Below are 18676 nucleotides of genomic sequence, written 5' to 3' on the forward strand. Positions count from 1 at the left end.
ACTGGGACTTTCTGGAGCCACTGATACTCAGCATATGAAATCGTGGTTGGGTAGTGGGTTGGGGCAATCCAAGAACTAAATCGAGCAGCAGTTTGTGAAAGAAGGAAGAAACAAGTTTATACCGGAGCATGGGTGTGGTGGTAAAGCAGATCATCCGAGCGTACTTTATAAGGGTGGGAGGCAAGAGGTCAGATCTGGCAAACCATCGACAAGTTAAAGAACACTTCCGTTAACCCGATAATGCGCCTTTCCAGAGCTAAGTGTGGGCTTTTACCACTGTCTGGACCCGTGCAAGTTTTATTTATTTGTGGTTGTATCAGTGACATATGGTGCACTGGTTGGTGCCTTCGCATCGTTGAATGTAATCTGCAAAGGCAGCAGTTCTGCTACTGCACTGTAATGGAAAGTGGATAGATTCATATTTAAAATAAACTCTGGTAACATGATCCTAGCGGTCTGGTTAATTTTGCTTTACCCCACTGGCGGAAGTCCAGGTAGCTTTTTATGTTTTCATCAAAAGGTAATCAGTAAGATAATGCTTTGTTTTTCTAAAGTGATGTGTATTGTTGCTTTATAGAACAGTTCAGTGTCCATATAATCAGTGCAATTTGGAGTAGTCCAGAGGGAGCAAGGACTATATGGTTCTTGTAATTAATTAGTAATTCCTAACGATTCCACTAGAGTGGAAACCCCTTATCCACAATATCTTTTTGATGATCAGACGAGTACTTTATGTTTATACTTCAAAACACACATTGTTATTGAATAATCAAGTTAAAATGTATGAGCTGTTTTTAATTTTGTTTCAGGCAGACATACACATCGGTTGTTGTTTAGGTCTGTCAAAGGGGGAGCAGATGTAGCATTTTGAATTTAAAGAAATCAAAATATAAATGTGCGCATAGAAAATGGTGTCAAGGAGTATTCAGTAAAGACCATATATGTTGGGAAAGTGACGGGTGATGAGCTGAGAATGTGCAAATGAAAAATATAAAATTTTTAATTTTGACAATATTATAATCATGTTCTATGTACAAGGCTATAATAAATAAATTAAACCATTAAATAGTTGGTAAAAAATGGTCTAGTATGGCTCTTGCATTAAGAATCAATGACATAAAGGAAAATTTAGTAGGTACAGAAGCCAAGGTTTTATTCTAAGTATGCAGTAGGCAAAGACTCTGTAAGACCATTTTATCCATTCATTTTCTGAAAGTTTTTCTTCAGTGCAGAGACACAAAATTCAAGAGCCTCTTTGTGGTATAAGGCAGGAAATGGTTCTGAGTGGCATGCCAGTCCATTTCAGGGCACACTCACTAATCATTTTGGATCAGCAAAATATCACCAGTCTGTTTAACCGGCATGTCTTAGAGATATGAGAGGAAACCTGAATCCAAATTCCACACATACAGTACATCTGCCAAATGTTTAATCATGATCTGGAGCTAATAGGTAATAGTTCTAACATTTATGTGAGATCTGACTGAAGAACAGATTAATGCCGTATATTTTGACTATGTGCCATAAAGCTACTGAAAAATGTTAGGAAAAACTGTCACATGTATGTCAAAAACATAGCATTTTTCAAACTGTAAAAAAAGAAAAAATGTGCAGAGGTAGAGTGGCTTCTTATTTCTCTACATTGAAGTATCATAAAGCATTCCAAGCTCGCCCCACATTTTCTGTTTCTTTGTTTCTGTTAGCTGTCTAATGGCACCCTTTGCTCTAAAATCAATGCATCTGTGCTCAAAGCCTTCATAGCTGGTCCTTGGTTTACTTCTGGCCAAATAACAAAATTACTTTCGGGATTAGGGCGGCTTACTTCTATAACAGAAAGTCTAGGCTAAAGCTGCTACAAGTGGCCTCGGTGTCCCTGCTCTCCTGAGCTCTCAGTACACTTAATCAGTCTGTGTCTCCAGCTCAGCACTCTTATTAACTAACCACTCACTTAAAGGAGAAACCTGGCCTTTTATTTTTCACCTGGGACAGTGTTTGGCCATGTGTCAGTTAGGACATTTAACCTTCCTGCAGTTATCTGTATCCTTAATCGTTTTCTTTATAAACGGGGGTCTAATGTCCTTTGCACCCACCAGACTGACTGCCCTATGTGTACCTGGTAACTGTTGGCCTTTTCCTGTAAGGTTGCTCTCTGGTAGTGTGATACTAGGTAAAATACTGTATAGCTTTGACAGAACATGCCAAATTTTAAAAGGTACATAAAACCAAGTAGGCAAAAATATTCCTTTTTGGTGCAAAGTTTTATGATTGTCTTAGAAAAAGTAATTATCTAGAGCATTAGAACAATTTTAATAAGAACAGGTTATTCAGCCATCCTATACACCTGTTGTGTACAAAATGATATCGGGTTGAGTTTCGAAAATCCTACAGTCCGCCACAACCCAATAATGTATTTCATGTGTCTGTAAGGCTTTGTGTAAAGAAAAACCTTCTAATATTTGTGTGCAAGTTTTTCACTCTATCACTCTATCCCTTTGTTGGAGAACTTTTTCAAAATAACGGCTTCACCAGGATTCACCTTACTAATTCCCTTTTTAATTATGGACACTTAAGTCATGTCGCCTCTTGGCATCATGTATTTGTTTAAAATGAGAAAGTTCAACACCTTCAGTCTTTCTGCATAACTTATACCTTGCATTGTGGGAATCAGCCTAGACACTCTCCTCTGGACTTGTTCTTTTTCATTTTGCAGTGTCTTTTTGTGTAATATGGTGAGCAAAACTCACACAGTCCTTCAGCTGAGGCCTCACTTAGTGTTTAATATACAGTAGCTACAGACATGTACTCCACTCATCATGCTACATAATCTAACGTCATGTTAGCCTTCTTGATTGTTTCTGTACACTTTTCATGGTGTAGGTAGTGATAGGTTAACCATGACTCCAGTTCTTCTCATCAGGTGTACTTTCAAGTTAAATGTCCCATTTTTTTCTATGTATAATACTCTACACTTGTTTGTATTAAGTTTTATCTGCCAGATATTATCCCACGCTTGAATTATGTCGGGTCCATCCCTAATGATTTGTCCGATTCTAAATAATCTGCCCTTTTCACCTAGTTTTGTGTTATCTGAAAACTTAATCAACTTGTTTTTTATGTTCTTATCAAGGTCATTTGTCTATATTAAAATAAGGGATACCATTTTTAACATCATCTAATTCAGAAAGGGTTTTCCTCACCATAAACCTTTGGTTCCTGTGTTTGAACCACATTTGTACCATCTACACATAGCTCCCTGAATTCTTACTACTTTTAGTTTGATCACTAACTAACGTTTCATTTGATACATTAGCAAAAGACATCTGAAAATCAAGATAAATAATATCATCTGCCCCTCTCTTATTATATGCTTTTGTTACTTCTTCATAGAGTTGTGGCATATTAGTGAAACACGACCTCCCCTGTCTGAACCCATGCTGAATATTTGCTAATACAGCAGTTCTCGACATGTTTTGCTCAGTCCTTTCCTTGATAATTGCTTCCATTAATTTATACTTATTATGAACAGTCCAAATACCTTTTTTGTATATTGGACCATTTGCTACTATCCAGTGTGTAGGAATTTCCCACATCTATAGTAACGTTTTGAAAAATATGAATAAAAGGTTTATATGCATAATTAATAACCTCTTTAAACATTCTAGAATGGAGGTTATCTGGTCCTGGTGATTAGTATGATTTCATTCTTTTTAGTTCTAGCAGAGCTTGTCTCCCTTCAAATTCTTTGGGATATCTTTCACATTTTCTGCAAGATTTCTCCCCAAAGAACTTTAGCATTTCTACTATCTTTAATAACTGTTGCTTTAATGTGTTTTTACGTTCTGTGGTTAGCTGTGGAGTTATTTGTCTTACTATGTATTATTATGCATTCATTATTCACTGCTTTCCCTTTGCCACTTTTTTTGCAAAACATATTTACCATCTACAAGAGTCCTCTTTAATATCTTATTACTTCTAAATGTTGGAATGAACCTATCCTGCATTGCATGTGAAAAGCTTTATAGATTTCTTCACTGCTTCCTCACCGTCTCCACACATAAAAGCATATGAACTACTTTAACCTTGTGTGTAGTAAATCAAATAAAGTACATACTCATTTGACCAAAAATAATTTTATATTAAAACTATACAAAGTCATGTTAGAAGACATTACATTGAACAATTTTTGGCACATAATTTATATATGTTTAGATATAATCATTCATATATGCTATAAACATAAGCAATGCAATTTCTGCACATCCGTTTACTTTAAATGGATAGTTGTGCATGTCAGAAACCTATTATGCTGTGGTAACTGGATCAGCTGGCTTTTGTATGTTCAGTTAGCACAGCTGACAAGCTGAAAAATAACGTGTAAGGACTCCTGAAGGAGGGTTTTGCACCATAGCAGAAGTCCATTTAAAAAAAATGAGGTGATTGTGAGATGTATTTCATCATTCATGATGATCTTAGACAGTGCCATATTCAGTGTTAATGTTGGGGTAATTATTGTCATATAGCCTAGTCTTAAAACAGAATGACACCCAAAGTATATCTGCGATGCAACAGACACTGGATGGAAACAGGGTCAACTAGATGCATGTCCCAACCTTTTTTCACAGTAGAATGCCAGCTCACACATTTACTTTGAAAGTTCTGTTGAAGAAAGAAGAGGTACAACTACATAAGAACTGACTATTTTTGCAGGAAACTGGTCAACTGTGTTAGGTGGCATCAAGTGCTTTTTGTTGCTGTTTGACAATTTTACATGTTTTGAACATACGCAGTATGTTAAGTTGCACTGCATAAGAATAACAAAGATAATCATTTTGAAATATGAATTAGCAATTGATAATTTTGAAGTAAGTATTAATAAAACCAAACATGAAAAAACTTCCAAAAGGTGGATTTGTTTTGATTGTGTAATTTCACAAATAATCACCAAAAATAAAATATTTAAGATTTTTCTGTAAGCAGACAGTTTGTCATGTCTGGGTTTAACTAATAAAGATGCGCATTGGAGGGAGCAAGGGGATAAGATCTTTTAACATGAACAAGAAGTAACCCTTATTTAACATCTTGTAGTTCAGAGATGTATAGTATGTGTATTCTGACAATCTGATATCTAGAAAAGATTCAAACAATAGCATTTTTTTTTATCAAGCTTTGTTCTTTTGCTCTAAGGGCATAAACAGACAAGTGTCTCTTCTGTCACCAACTTGACAAATCTCTGCTTATCAGGTACTTAACTTTAGCTCAGTCCCACATGTGTAACCTCTCTTGCAAGTTTATCATATATTAAAAAATGCAGTGAATCAGTGGCATGTTTGATAAACTGCTGTGGTTAAATGTCTGTTTTAAAAATAAATGACAAAGGTTTCAGTAACTTCCCTGATTATGGCTCATAAACAAAGTATGTCACATTCGTTGTGGCATAACATCTGCTTAGATAGTAGGATTTTCCATTATGGTGTATTGTAGTAAAGTGCAAGTTAATGTTTCTGTTGTATTACAGAATTGTATAACCACTGTGATATACAATTTGATAATATTACTGTTTATTATAATTAGTTTGCTGAAATGATTATTATCAATAAAATGCCATTGGTATTAAAAATGCTTTTATTATCCAAAATTGGCTTAATACTAGCCTAAATTTAATACGTGACCATGAAAAAACTGTAAAGTCTGTGTAAAATCTAGCTGTACATCCATGATCTAACTTTATTAAGCCAGTTGAGGGTCACAGGTCCAGTGATCATTCTGGCCGCATTGAGTGCAAAGCAGGAACCAGTTTTAGTTGAGATACAATTACATAGACATCTACTCATTCATGACCAGTTTAGAGTTGGCAGTTAACCTACCATTTATGTCCTTATGGGGAGAAAACTGGAGTATCTGGCAAAGAAATCACACACGCCTTGGGGGAATGTGCAGATGGCACATAGAAAATGCCTGTGGCAAGTTCTTAATCTGGGATATTGTGCCAGTGAGGCAGCAGCGTTAACAAATGTGCCTCCCTGAAAATGTTTGAAAATGTATAACCTTGCGAAGCAGAATAAAATGAGATTGTAGGGGTTACATTATTTTCAGTGTTGTACTGTATGTGCAATGGGCAGTTGTCCTTATGAAAATTGCTAACTGATTGTGAGTTAAAGCAGTGTGCGAATGCTGTGTGACTGAATCTTCAGCTATGGATGAGATTAATTCTTTTAAATCAGTAATGTTACAGAAATCTATGAAGTTTACCAAACAGGCTCATGTTCCCAGAATTATTTAAAACAGAATGTTTCAGGTTACCCAAGTCAAGTTGTACTTTTGTATTTCTTTTTCCAAATCTCACACATTTAATTCTTTTGTGTTTAATTACTCTTTTTATGCTTTTGCCATTGGTTCTGTTTAAAATGGCAGTTATATAAAAAAGAACCATTAAGAAATCAGGGTTGTTTGCTTTGTATTAAAGCTAGAGTGGATTTAAATATTTGCAAAAGTCTTTGCTTTTATTTTTGAAAATGTTGGAATGTTGTATTTCAGCTGACCTAGCTTTTGAACGTGTCTGAGATTTACAGTGGTTAGAGGTTATTTTGAGAACTGCAGTTCAGCAAGGATCTGATAATAATCACAAAAGATCAGATTGCCTGGGCCTGTTTTGTTAGAAGCAGAGATGGATTTACCTGAACCAAAAAAAATAAGCCTAAAATGAACTTGTCGGCAAAATCAGTGCCTAGGTGTACACTTTTTCCATCTGAATTAATGGTTTGTGTGTTGATAAGGCTTCTACCTGTTTGCAGTAACCTGAAAAATTATGGTATATGAAGTTGTCACACATAAAACAGTAATCTGTCCTTGGTTTCACTTGTGTAGCCTGCAAGTCTTACAACCTAATATGCCCATTTTAATTAAAAATACATGTTCATAGCTTAAGACTGCTTGTTGCTGACCAGAGTAAAATTATTATCTACCCCAATGAGATTTAAAATAGAAAAATAAATTAAACATCTCATATTAAAAAAAAAAAAAAAAAAAAAAAAGTGCTGATGAAGATTCATAAGCCAGAATATTGTTCCTATTGTTTTCTTTTTTCTATGTGAATCCGCTGTTTTATTATAAACAAATTTATAATAAGCAGTCATCTTTATTAAATTGCAGTTATGTTTTATTGTAATCATTAACATATGATTGATTGTCATACAGAGGTTCAATATAATATTAAGTTGAAGATATGATCCTAAATTTAAGCCTTACCACATTTAAACCCTGAGTTTACTATAGATACTTGAATGTCGAACCCCTGATGATAAAATAAACTACCAGTATATTGCTCAAGATGCTGCCGTTTAGCTCCTGTCATTTATACAGTGATGTAAGAAATTAACACAGTGTACCCCACTCATTCAATTCCAGGCCAGAAAGCCACCCTATTGATATTAGTTCCTCCCTACTAGTAAGTAGCATGGCTGAAAGAGTTAATCAATTCACGTTTTTTTTAAATTTTGCATTGTATTTTAGTCTTTTTATTTTCATATAGCTTGCTTTCCTTTGAGAGTTTCAGAGCCCAGCATTAGTGATGCAAAGCCCAGCCAATAGGTTACAGCATTTGTGCTTTATTTGTATAACCAGAATTAACTAAATACTTTGTTTATAAAGAAAATTAATTTTCTTAAGTTTTTTTTTCTATTTTTTTCATTGAAAACAATTTGCACAATGTAACATGGCAATACAGTAATCCCTCCTCCATCGCGGGGGTTGCGTTCCAGAGCCACCCGCGTAATAAGAAAATCCGCAAAGTAGAAACCATATGTTTATATGGTTATTTTTATATTGTCATGCTTGGGTCACAGATTTGCGCAGAAACACAGGAGGTTGTAGAGAGACAGGAACATTATTCAAACACTGCAAACAAATATTTGTCTCTTTTTCAAAAGTTTAAACTGTGCTCCATGACAAGACAGAGATGACAGTTCTGTCTCACAATTAAAAGAATGCAAACATATCTTCCTCTTCAAAGGAGTGCCCGTCAGGAGCAGAGTCTGTCAGAAAGACAGAGGAAAGCAAACAAATCAATAGGGCTGTTTGGCTTTTAAGTATGTGAAGCACCGCCGGTACAAAGCTGTTGAAGGCGGCAGCTCACACCCCCTCCGTCAGGAGCAGGGAGAAAGAGAGAGAGAGAGAGAGACAGAGAAAAACAGTCAAAAATCAATACGTGCCCTTCGAGCTTTTAAGTATGCGAAGCACCGTGCAGCATGTCGCTTCAGGAAGCAGCTGCACAGAAGATAGCAACGTGAAGATAATCTTTCAGCATTTTTAGACGAGCGTCTGTATTGTCTAGGTGTGCGAACAGCCCCCCTGCTCACACCCCCTACGTCAGGATCAGAGAAAGTCAGCGCAAGAGAGAGAGAAAAGTACGTTGGGTAGCTTCTCAGCCATCTGCCAATAGCGTCCCTTGTATGAAATCAACTGGGCAAGCCAACTGAGGAAGCATGTACCAGAAATTAAAAGACCCATTGTCCTCAGAAATCCGCGAACCAGCAAAAAATCTGCGATATATATTTAAATATGCTTACATATAAAATCCGTGATAGAGTGAAGCTGCGAAAGGCGAAGCGCGATATAGCGAGGGATCACTGTATGCATATTTTTCATTAAGTCTGTGTAAGAAAAATATGAACATTGAGAAGATTGTCATTTGGTTTAGTACAGTATAGCTTATCAGTCCATAATCCTTTAACTTTTTCAAAATGTACTCAAATGTGAATGTTCCCTAAGGTATTAGTATCTTCTTTGATATTTGATATCTTTCATTACACCTATGCCCAACTCTAAGTTTGTGTTACTGCTATAATCCATATTTATAAGCAGATACATATAGTTAATGTATTTTTTAATACACTCTGCATTAAGGCAGGCAATTTTTGGTCTATTCCTGGTTCTTTGTCAAGAAAAAATTAGAGGCCATCATGACTAAAGGTGCATGCCCTCTCCATGACTTGTCCAGGAATACATTTAGGCACTACTTTTTTCCATCCCAGTGTGTTGAGAGTTGTTGCTAAGTCACCTTTCTTCTTCTAACCACATCAGAGTCCTCACATTGTGAATGTCTTCATCCTGGTCTGCTACAGTAGATATGTGGCATGGCAGTAATATTTTGTTATATTGTTAAAGGCCGAGCACCTTTCTGAAGTTTGGGGACATGAGCTCAAGGTAGTGGATTAGTCAGTATCTCTTGTAGATATCAGTCTCATAGTAACAAAGTTCCATGTATCCAAGCATCAAGCAGGATGGGCTTTGCATTGGCATCATATTAATAAATTGGGTGAAACATGGACACTTCTGTTTTAAATTTAAAAATGTGAAATATTACTAAACCATTCCCACTCTGAAATTCTTCTATTTTATTTATAATTGTATATATTCATAGTTAAAATTTCTTGACAGGCTACTTGATTTCTGCTTTTTGAAAGAAATGATTAGTATTACAGTGTTAAAACACGTGAGCCCCTTAGAAGTTAAAACTTCATTACCTCTTAGATAACTAGGATGCTTCCTGCCCAGACATGCTGAGTAGTGCACAAAGTACGCAGTCCTTTGAATTTCAAATGCTCTGAAAATTGATCTTCACCACACTGAAAACGGAGAACACTAAATCTAGTTTTCTGCTGGATTTAAAATGTGAGGTAGTGCTCTAGATGGAGTGCACACAGGGCATCAGATTTTCCAGCATATGAGAGCTCAGTAGCGAATCTAATTCTTAGAAACTTCTTTATTCTTGTATTGGTGGAGAGAGTGTGAAATAACAAAATGGCATACAGCACTTATGTTTTTCATTTTAATACTGACCGCAAAGCAGGAAAAAACCTTAAATGAGAAGTCAGTCCAGTGTAGGGCACACTCATACACACCAGGCCAATTTACAATATCATTTTGACAATATGATTCTCTGAAACTGATTACTGTATGTCTGAATGTGTTCCATTTGCAGTACACTCTGTTAAATCAGGTACTGCAGACATCATGTATAGTGGGTTTATTCTACAGATGTGGAGGTTTGTGATGTTATATATTGGTATAAATATATTTTCAATATTGAATTGAACTATTCTCTGTTGAGATTCTTAATTAGCAATCAGTATGGACAATTATGCTTTGCTTTTTGATTTTGAGTAATTACTTGTTAAAGTTTGGTAACAAGGCTACACAGTTGTAAGCTCTTCAAATACTATCACAGATCCAACATCCTGCATCTGGTTATCTATAGGAAGATTCATGATAATATTGTTTACCTCATGCAATTGTGGGGCCTCTGTATTGAATGGAAAGCTCTTTTTGCATTTAATTTTTCAAACTGACAAGTGAATATTATTATTGCTGCTTTGCACCTTATACTTTCAGGTTAGAATTCATTTTCTTATGATCCTACATTTGGGTAAAAAAATATTTAGAAAATTGATGAATGTAAATCAATAACGATAAAGTATACTTATTTAGCACTCATCGCTGGGGTTTGGTTGAGAACACTTTCCAGATGACTAAGGGAAAAGAACAAACCAAAAGTGTTACATCTCTATACCAGGGTAGTGTATTCTCAATGTGCAATACTTTTCCATGTTCAATGACAGAGTGCTAAAAGCACTTAGTTATATTAATTTTGAACATGTTTCCATTTATAGGCTGTCTAGGCAAAAAATAATATATACTGCATTAAACAACTGAATGATTTCACCTTGAACTTTTTAAAGTAGGAATCAGTTTAAAATGCACAAAGTTGTACAGGAAATGAATTGTTAATCAGAAAACTGGTGTGCCCTTTGCTGAACCATTCAACAAACATAGTTTGAAAAATGTTTAGTAAGGCAAAATGTCTGAAAAGTAGTATTTATTGATCTGTTTTTTAATCCCACTATTCTATAGACATATGGCCCTAAAACATGTGCCAGCATTAAAAGTCAAGAAAAAGCCAGTTAATGCAAGTTCACTGTAAGATACAGTAGGGTATACAAAACTAATTAGATGATGTTAACCAATGTACACTTTCTGCACATTTCTGGTGTCTGAAGATTTTAGAATTGGAGAGTAGCACTATTACATCGACAGAAAAAACAAAAGTATGCAGCATCAAGACATGCCAAGAACATCACTGCCTGCCTATAGTGTTACAGCAGTATGTGCTACTATAAAGTTAACTTTGACTTTTACACACCAACAGAAAATCATATTTTTGCCTTTATAAGTTTTTCTCATAATGTATTTAGCTTTTTCCATGCTCCCTTGGCCTTTGAAGTTAAGGTCCTTTTAAGCTTCAGCCGTAAAGTACATTTGGTTATACATGGGTTCACTTCTGGACAAGGCTTAATGTTACAGAACTCCTGGGGTCCAGTTCCCAGAGCTCTCTCTGCCAGCCCCACCTATCCATGAAAATCTACTGGCTTCTGACCATTAAAAGACCAGACAAGTTTAAATGCACAGAGAACAGGAGCCCAGTTACAAGAACACGTCCCATTTCACAGTTCTCCTCGTCTCATTCCCTTATAGCAACTCAACTACTAGTCCTTCTGTGGAGTCTTCTAATATTCATACAAATGACATCCCTACCAGGATTTGTTCCTGTTGGTCTCTAATCCCAGGCAGTGTATGACATGATGAAAATCTGTAAATATTTAGAGATAGTAGACTGAGGTAGATATTTGAATTCCTGTAAAAAAAATTAATGAAACAACCACATGATAGATAGCACTTTATTTGTTCCAAATTTAGCTTTTTACAGAAGCTCGATAAATAAATTATAACAAGCAACAACAACCCTTTTTTTAGCAAAGTTTCTTAAAAGAAGGAAGAGTCTGATTTGGCCAGAGATAAAAAGGGCAGACCCAGTGAGGCATTGTACATACATATTGCATTGGTATAAAGGAGTCCCATAGCATATTTTGACTTACTTTGAAAATTATTCATTGGCTAGTGTGTTAGAAAGAGGATGCACAACATTATTCATAATAGCACTCAGTTTTGTTTTCATTGTCTCTTTTGCTACTACTACCTCTAGTGGGTTGAGAGTGTGCCCCATTTTCATAGCAGCCTGCCCTTTTCATTACCTTGTAGATTTGGTGGGCCGCTCTTAAAGTGATGTTACCTGCTAAGGAGACTCTAGCATTTTAAATCACACTGGCCAACACAGTTACAGAATATGTAAAGCATGGGTGCCCACACTTTTTCGGCTTGCGAGCTACTTTTAAAATGACCAGGTCGAAATGATCTACCTACATTAAAAATGATATATAAATTACTGAGTATACTTTATACATAAAATATATGTTGTCATGCCTTGCATAACTGAATAGCCCTTATGGCACAATAACAATTCAATACATTTATGGTCACTACAGTATTTGGATTTAATAATCTTTATGTGGGAAAAGGCTGACTCACATAAATAAGTAGAGCTGAATAATGTAGTCAAGGAGGTAGCACATTTCGTCATGTTTGGGTACTTTTCCTCTGTGAGTAAGTTCCAAAACTGTCCAAGAGCCCCATACTTCAGCTGAATGTCATCCTGTAGTGTCAAAATCTCATCCTCTAATGTAGAGGAGCTTTAGGTGAAACAGTGTTGCAATTTTTGATGCGGGTGAATCACCCTCAACATCTTCCCTAAATGGATAGCACTTAAATGTAGCGATTGGCTCAAGTAAAGCTGAGTCTTGAAACCGTCTGTCAAAGTTTTGAAGCTGTCCTTTTTTTCTGCTTTCATATTCTGTATCTTGCTGTGCATGTGTTTTGCGCTTACGTTTTTTTTTAATCTTTTTGTATTCCAGTTTTCATTATCTCTAACTGCTCTGCATGTTTTTGGTCCCCTTGTTTTTTAACCTTTTTATGACGTTTTACTTTGTTTTCTACTCTGTCTTTTGTTTCCGAACTCGCTTTATCCTGCTTTTTTTTTTTTTTTTTAATGACACCTGGGGCCTCATGCATAACGCCGTACGTAGAATTTGCACTATAACATGACGTAAGCACAAAAGCCGAAATGTGCTCACGCGCAGAAAAATCCAGATGCAGGAATCTGTGCATACACAAACTTCCACATTCTTCCGCTACATAAATCCCGATCAGCGTGAAAAGTAACGCTCGTGCATGCACCTGCTGTCCCGCCCCAACTCCTTCCAGAATTACACCTCTTTGAATATGCAGCCTTTAAGCTCAGTGTTCTGTGAAAAGACAATGGCAAAAGCAAGAGTGAAAATGGAAGAATTTCAGCGAATACCAAGTGGAGGCAAGGAAACACGTACTATTTGTTGGTTTAAACAGTAATATAAACAACAAAAGGAAGCTAATCGACTGACATAGCGTGCCGGAGAAACTCGAAAGCTCAAGTTCACAAAGTCGCACGGTGCCCGAAATAAAAAAGAAGTTGTCAGATATCAAAGTCGCCATGAAAAGGCGAGACGTAGCCCACCATCTGAGTGTCATATGAAAGCTTATTAGGGTACAGAGTAAAAAAAGGCACACAGTGGGGGAAAAAGCAGGAAATGTCAACTTCAATCTCGAAATTTCCACTTTAATTACATAGTTTATTTTGTCATTAAAGTAGAACATCATAAACTTCATCTTAAAATCATTTAACCAGTTTCTCAAATCACATCGTAATTAAAGTAGCACGTTAAATGCTTTGTTTTGTATGTGTTCTTCTATGTGCTCTGTGTGTGAATCACTACTTGCTTCTTAAACCGGCTTTCTCTTTCTCCGACAGGACACAGAATCCATTACATTTGTGATATTACAGCTCTCCGAATAACTAAAATACTGAGATGTATATGATATTATTTTCATGATGATAGGAGTTAAAGCACATTATTAAACATGGGAACACTGTGGCGCAGTGATTGAGCGCAACCTTCGATGAAGTAAAATTTATTGCAGCAGTACTCAGGGACGGCTCTAGGCTCGTGGCGGCCCTGGGCAGAGAAAGAATCGGTGGCCCCTTCACCTGCCAATGTCAATATGGTATCTTATGCACGGCGGATGGCCACGTCCGTTGCGGACACTGCATAGCCGCCTCGTGCTCATGACACAAGCGTTTAACTTTTGCCGAAATTTGCCGCTGCGTTTGTAGCTGTGTTGTTATTTTCTGTGTTTTATATTCAATATATATTGGCTTGGTGGCCCTGTGCAGGTGCACAGTTTGCACATGCCTAAGGCCGCCCCTGCAGTGCTGTCTCTTTCAAACGTACTAACCTCTAATTCCTGTCCTTACTTTCCCCAAGTAACTGATCGCCACACAATCAGCTCTGTAATAGACGTTAAGCCATCTGTAAGCTTATAACGCTGATTCTTCAAAACTTTTAAGGAACATTGAAATATCTTCGTAGTACATGTTTAATTATTCTATCGTTCACGCCTGTCCCAGTGAAGCATACAGTGCTTTTATCTGTATAATATAATAAACATATTTTGCTGCAATTCATCTTAAAAATGATATCGTCATCATATGTAAATTTGCGCTTTATAAAGTGGCTCAGTTTGTGCAATATTATAACTGTAGTGCAAGTTTACAGTGAGGTGATTGTACTTACAAGTCCAAACAGTTCTACAAGGAGCAGTTGATGGACTGATTGAGTGCGTTTATAGTTCTTGGGATGAAACTCTTTCTGAACTGCGAGGTCCGTACAGGAAAGGTTTGAAGCGTTTGCCGTGTGAGAAGCAGTTCAAATAGGAAGCATGGCTGAGGCAGTGTGTGCTTAATGCTGTATACCGATAATTCTCTTTCCGATCAACTGCTCCGAGTGGTGCAGTGAGAATAATATGGAAAAAGATGATCTGCTGTGGCAACCCCTAACAAGAGCAGCTGAAAGAAGAAGGTGCAGTGAGAGTAACAACGTTAAAGCAGTTATGGTATTTGGAATAGTTTGACCATTCCGTGGACCATTATATTGTTAGTGGTTAATTACAATCAGATGCATTAAACTAATGAACAATATGCAGTTAATTTCAGTGTATTTATAAAGCTGCGTCCGGGATGTGGATCTGAAAAAGAAAGATAAACCACATAGGAACAGTAGCACTGCTTTGACACTGGGTGCTGCCAGTCTGCAAAACCAAGCGGAGAACTTGCATACGACAGGGTATGAGGTACCGTAGAAAGTTTAGGTGCGTGGCTTTACACCAAGTTTAGGTTTTATACATTGCAATTTGAACGTGGAAACGTTCTTACGCAACATTTCTGTGCGTACGCACCGTTTATACATGAGGCCCCTGGTCCGTGGTGATTATTTTCCCTTTTTCGAGTAATAATTTACGTTTGTTTGCGCTCCCGTGATCTTTACTTTCTTTTTTTTATACTTTCTAATTTTCCTACTTTCATATTCTTTAACTTTCTCCACATGTGTATCGCTCAAACTGTTTTTTTTTTTTTTTTGAGCCTTTCGAATTCCACTGCTTTCATAATCTCTAACTTGCTCCGCATATGTATAGTGCAAACGTCCCGAATGGACGTGCTTTTTTTTTTTCGATTCAGTTTCGTAGTTTTTATGAACAGTTCAAAAGTGCCTTTCCATATTTTCCTTCTTTGGAATAGCAATGATAGATTGACAGATCAGACAAACGCACTTCGATTGTGACTTCCAATTCCACATTCAGCCCATACCCTCCCCAAACAATTTTTTTTAAATTGTTTTTTTTATTCTTTAGTCGATATAAATTGGAAGGCTAACTAGATCACAGCCGGAGTTTTGCAGTAGCTTGTGCGTTTGATCGTGCGTGCGGGATGACCAGTGTGTTAGAAGTAAAGAGATCTCAGACTGGCCGCCCTGTATGTCAATCAAGTGGCAAATGCCATAGGGAGGATATATGAGAGACTAACGTTTAAAAAAAATTTTTTTTTGAATGCAACGCGATCTACCAGTTGATCGCGATTGACGCATTGGGCACCCCTGATGTAAAGCATGCCACTACCCACATTAAAGGAACACAGTTTCTTAAGAAAAAGAGCCTGCTCTTCCCTTTCTTCTATAGTTCCTTAGTCATGTGGACCCCAAGTACTTGTAGCAGTGCACCACCTCCACATTCACTCCCTGAATAGTAGTTGGGCATAGATGCTCTTTGGTGCAGTGAAAGTCAATAACCAGTTCATTGTTCTTTGCTGTGTGGGAGTGGGTGGTTGAGGAATAGAATGCAGGACAAAAGTAATCCTCAAAAATGTTTTTTTTCAGCAGCTGCAATGTTCTAAACCATTTATTTTAAGATCCAGAACACTGTATTGGGTTTTCTGAGCCAACAATGCTGCTAATAAAGATAAAGCAGAAAGATTAGCACCCAGAGTAGTGACAGTTTGCATGTTGGTGTTTGCAGCTAAAAAAGAGTCACCACTGTTGGAAAGATTAAAATGTAAAACCAGACATATAACATTAATTTTCCATTGTGAGGAAGTGTACATTTTCCTTGTCAATATTTTTAACCATATGATAACTGTTCCTGGCAAAGGTTATTTTGAATTTACACAGTATTTATTTCATAGTACATATTTCAGTGGGAGCCCTATAGGGTTTGTCTGAGTCAAAATATTTTTGTAATACCTTGAAGCATGTGATTTTGATCCTGCTGTGGGTGTGACTGAAGTTAGTTTTGTGCTTAAATGGGCAGAATGAAACCTTAAGAACGGCTTAGGAAGTGAGTTTTTAAAAAATCTGTCTTGTGAAGCCCTCTAGACGGAAGATTACCAGTAAGACTTTATTAAAATGACCCACCAGATGATTAGCATTATTTAAGAGTTTAAAATGCAAAATAATTATCAATATCCTGCACACATGCCTTTTTTCTCTATGGTCAGTGCACAGACCGCTAAGGTGATTTATGTAGAGTCATGCTGGTATGTACTAAATTGGGAACTTTGTGGGTTGTAGTCCAGTACCTTTTTCCTAACTAGTCATTTTAATTCTGTTCTTCTGAGTAAATGTACATCGTGTGCATTTTTTTTCATAATCTATACTTCATAATGATTTATAGTTTTACTGCTTTATCTGAATTAAATAGGACAAAAACAGTTGCACAATCAGTCAACATAACAGATAGTAATATTGCATTTGTCTGCTTTGTGTGTTTTTTTTTTTTTTTTTTAATTCCAGAGGATGTCACATTCCAAGTTGTAAACTGGTAATGTCTGTCTTTCCTGTCTAACTCTAGCTTTTCCTGTGTTTATAGACTCCATAATTTCAAATGAAGGTAGCTGCAGAGTGGTTTGAAAATATTTTTTTCTGTGTTGCTGGTAACTGATAAAGCAGTTCAGCACATGTATTGTTTCATTACTTTACCTTTGTGGAAATAAAGCTTTCAGACACTTGTTTAAAGTGGCAGAGTGTGTATAAATTACAAACATGTTTTTAATATTTCACCTTTTGGAAGGGATGTTCATGATACTTGAATTATTTGCAAAGATTTTGTAGTTAAATATGGAAAGGACTTAATGTAATTGGTAAATTCAGAAAAGCATGCAAATTATGTAGTTGATGTTAGTATTTTGCACCTGTGGATGGATTATGTGGTAAGATTGAACAGTTTAGTCTTTGTTGTGAAACAATGACAGTATCTTAGACGTTAATGTCTTTGCACTTTGCCACATCGGATTTCATTTCAATACATCTTATATGAAGTAATTGCTACATTTTAGTACATCTTTATTTGATATTATAGTTTATCAGGAGTTGGTATCAATGTTTCTAAAAAGTATAGTGCCTGCTTACTGGCTAAAATTAAAATGAAATTTATATAGTTGAGAAAGGGCAGATGTAAAATGATCATAAAACTGGAGTATGCTGTCACTGTAGTAAATTCAGTTAATGGGAATGTAACATTAGAAAGACCAATATTGTACTGTTAATTAACAGGAGCAACTTGATGCTGCTTTAGTGCACAGTAACTTGTAGCCATGAGGAAAGATAAAATAAGGAACTGTATTTAGGACCAACTACAACATCGGCCATTCAGTGCTTTTATGATATGAATAAATAATTAACAGGACTTTCTACTGTTTCTGTGCTTTAGTGTCTGTCTACTTCCTCTGCTGAAAGTAAACAATACAGTTATTTTTGGTTAAAAATAGGAATAAAAAGTTTCTAGTAGTTTCAGTGTCAGTGTCAGCAAGTCTTTCCTTGGCTCAGGCCAGAGTGGCAAAGGTTTGACACTGATTAAGTCAACTCCTCGAAGATGTGAAAACCAACTGTGATGCAGTTTCAGGGTTTGGTTTTAACTGGAGATCGTCATTAACAGTTGTAGCAAAGTGTGACTGTATATGGTAAAACTAGCAAAAATTAATTTTCAGCCAAGTTTGCTTTTTTTTCTTTTTGTGTGAATGTGCATCCCTTAACAAGCATCAGAAATATGTAATCAAGAACATACTTTGATGCTCTTTGATATTAAGCATGATAAATATAAATAGACGTCTTCTTCTTTCAGCTGCTTGTACATTATTTGTCCCAAGGGGGATTTTTTGCCTTTACCAAAGCTCACGAGTTATATAAATATTGTAAAAAATATATTTGTCCAAATGTATAGTAATTTTTATTTTTTCTTTGTTTAAAAGCATTGCCATTCATCCTACTTGTCCATATGCAGTTTTCAGTTCCATAACAAATCAATAGATGCCTCATCTTGTCATTGTTGCCAGGACATACAAGATATGATTCAGATGTTAGGTTTG

General features: G+C 36.3%; 2 protein-coding genes across 2 annotated transcripts in view; both read left to right on the forward strand.

The window, feature by feature from the left end:
* cav2 (caveolin 2) overlaps positions 1-18676 on the forward strand; it is a 516729-nt gene that overhangs the window by 373362 nt on the left and 124691 nt on the right. The window lies entirely within an intron of this gene.
* The window catches only part of LOC114661323 (F-actin-capping protein subunit alpha-2), a 97488-nt gene that overhangs the window by 717 nt on the left and 78095 nt on the right, over positions 1-18676 (forward strand). The gene's annotated exons all lie outside the window — the stretch shown is intronic.

This window comes from Erpetoichthys calabaricus, chromosome 1 (assembly GCF_900747795.2).
Source record: "Erpetoichthys calabaricus chromosome 1, fErpCal1.3, whole genome shotgun sequence".
In the NCBI taxonomy this organism is placed as follows: Eukaryota; Metazoa; Chordata; class Cladistia; order Polypteriformes; family Polypteridae; genus Erpetoichthys; species Erpetoichthys calabaricus.